General features: G+C 36.4%; 1 protein-coding gene across 1 annotated transcript in view; it reads left to right on the plus strand.

The window, feature by feature from the left end:
- DACH2 (dachshund family transcription factor 2) overlaps positions 1 to 2,692 on the plus strand; it is a 688,870-nt gene that overhangs the window by 137,439 nt on the left and 548,739 nt on the right. The window lies entirely within an intron of this gene.

The raw sequence follows: 2,692 nt of genomic DNA on the forward strand, positions 1-2,692 counted from the left end.
TGAATCACTCTCTTTAAGTTATTTAAATATGTACAGTTAATTAATTATTGACTCTAGCCACCCGGTTGTGCTATCAAATAGAAGGTCTTATTCATTCTTTCTATATTTTCTGTACCCATTAACTGTCCCCACCTCCCCCTTACTCTCCCACCACCCTTCCTGGCATCTGGAAACCATCCTTCTACTCTCTGTATTCATGAGTTCAATTGTTTTTATTTTTAGATCCCACAAATAAGTGAGAACATGCGATGTTTGTCTTCTGTGCCTGGCTTATTTCACTTAACATAATGATCTCCAGTTCTACCCATGTCGTTGCAAATGACAGGATCTCTTATCGTTTTTATTGCTGAATACTATTCCATTATGTATATATACCACATTTTCTTTATTCATTCATCTCTTGATGGACACTGGTTGATTCTGAATATTAGTTATTGTAAACAGTGCTGCAACAAACACAGGAATGCATATATCTCTTTGATATACTGAATTTCCTTTCTTTTGGGTATATACTCAGCAGTGAGATTACTGGATCATATGGTATCTTAAACTGTTCTCCATAGTGGTTGTACTAATTTACATTCCCACCAACAGTGTACAAGAGTTCCCTTTTCTCCACATCCTCGCCAGCCTTTGTTATTGCCTGTCTTTTGGATATAAGCCATTTGAACTAGGGTGAGATGATAGATCATTGTAGTTTTGATTTGCATTTCTCTAATGATCAGTGATGCTGATCACCTTTTCATATGCCTGTTTGCCACTTGGATGTCTTCTTTTGAGAAATGTCTATTCAAATACTTTGCCCATTTTTGATCAGATTATTAAAATTTTTCTATAGAGTTGTTTGAGCTCCTTATATATTCTTCTTATTAATCCCTTGTTAGATGGGTGGTTTACAAATATTTTTTCCCATTCTGTGAGTTGTGTTTTCACTTTGTTGATATTCTTTGCTGTGTAGAAGCTTTTTAACTGTCTGTGATCCTATTTGTTCATTTTTGCTTTGGTTGCCTGTGCTTGTGGGGTATTGCTCAAGAAGTTTTTGCCCAGACCAATGTCCTGGAGATTTTCCCCAATGTTTTCTTGCAGTATTTTTTATTTTGAGGACTTAGATTTGTCTTTAATCGTTTTGATTTCATTTTTATATATGGCAAGAGATAGAGATCTGGTTTCATTCTTCTGCATGTGGAATTCCAATTTTCCCAGCACTCTTTATTGAAGAGACTGCCTTTTCCCCAGCGTATGTTCTTGGTACTTTTGTCAAAGATGAGTTAATTATAGGTGTGTGGATTTGTTTCTGGCTTCTCTATTCTGTTTCATTGGCCTATGTGTCTGTTTTTATGCCAGTACTATGCTGTTTTTTTTTTTTTTTTTTTTTTTTTTTTTGAGACGGAGTCTTGCTCTGTCGCCCAGGCTGGAGTGCAGTGGCGCAATCTCGGCTCACTGCAAGCTCCGCCTCCCGGGTTCACGCCATTCTCCTGCCTCAGCCTCCCGAGTAGCTGGGACTACAGGCGCCGGCCAACACGCCCGGCTAGTTTTTTTTTTTTTTTTTGTATTTTTAGTAGAGACGGGGTTTCACCGTGTTAGCCAGGATGGTCTCGATCTCCTGACCTCGTGATCCGCCCGTCTCGGCCTCCCAAAGTGCTGGGATTACAGGCTTGAGCCACCGCACCCGGCCTACTATGCTGTTTTGGTTCCTATAGCTTTGTAGTATAAAATTTGTAGTTGGGTAATGAGATACCTTCAGTTTTGTTCTTTTTGCTTAGAATAGGTAGGGCTATTCTGGGTCTTTAGTAGTTCCAAATAAATTTTAGGATTTTTTTCTATTTCTGCAAACAATGTCATCAGTGTTTTGATAGGGATAGCATTGATTCTGTAGATTGCTTTGGGTAGTATGGATATTTTAACAATATTGATTCTTCCAATTTATATCCATGGAATATCTTCATTTTTTGATGTCTTCTTCAATTTCTTTTATCAGTCTTTTATAGTTTTTATTATAGAGGTTTTTCACTTTTTTGGTTAATTTCTAGGTATTTAATTTTATTAGTGGCTATTGTAAACAGATGACTTTTTTGATTTCTTTTTCAGATTGTTCACTGTTGGCATATACTCGGTTGGTACAAATGTAATTATGGTTTTTGCATTGTTGGAATTTGCCATTTGATATTGGAATACATTCTTAAATAAATGTGGATATGTTATGTGTCATTTTAATGGGCATTTCTTGCTTTATTTTTTTTTTTTTTGCTAATGACTTATTACTTGCTGTTTATTTTAAATTTATTTTAGACTATGGAAATGATGTTAGACAAAAAATAAATTCAAGTGATTTTCTTATTCAAGTTAAAAATGGGTTGTAAGGCAGCAGAGACAACTCACAACATCAACAACTCATTTGGCCTAGGAACTGCTAACAAACATACAGTGCAGTGGTGGTTCAAGAAATTTTGCAAAGCAGACGAGAGTCTTGAAGACGAGGAGCATAGTGGCCAGCCATTGGAAGTTGGCAACAACCAATTGAGAGCAATCATTGAAGCCAGTCCTTTTACAACTACATAAGAAGCTGTGGAAGAACTCAATGTCCACAATTCTATAGTTGTTTGGCATTTGAAGCAAATTGGAAAGGTGAAAAATCTTGATAAGTGGGTGCCTCATGAGCTGAGCAAAAATAAAAAAAAATTGTGATTTCGAA

This window comes from Symphalangus syndactylus, chromosome X (genome assembly GCF_028878055.3).
Source record: "Symphalangus syndactylus isolate Jambi chromosome X, NHGRI_mSymSyn1-v2.1_pri, whole genome shotgun sequence".
Lineage (NCBI taxonomy): Eukaryota > Metazoa > Chordata > Mammalia > Primates > Hylobatidae > Symphalangus > Symphalangus syndactylus.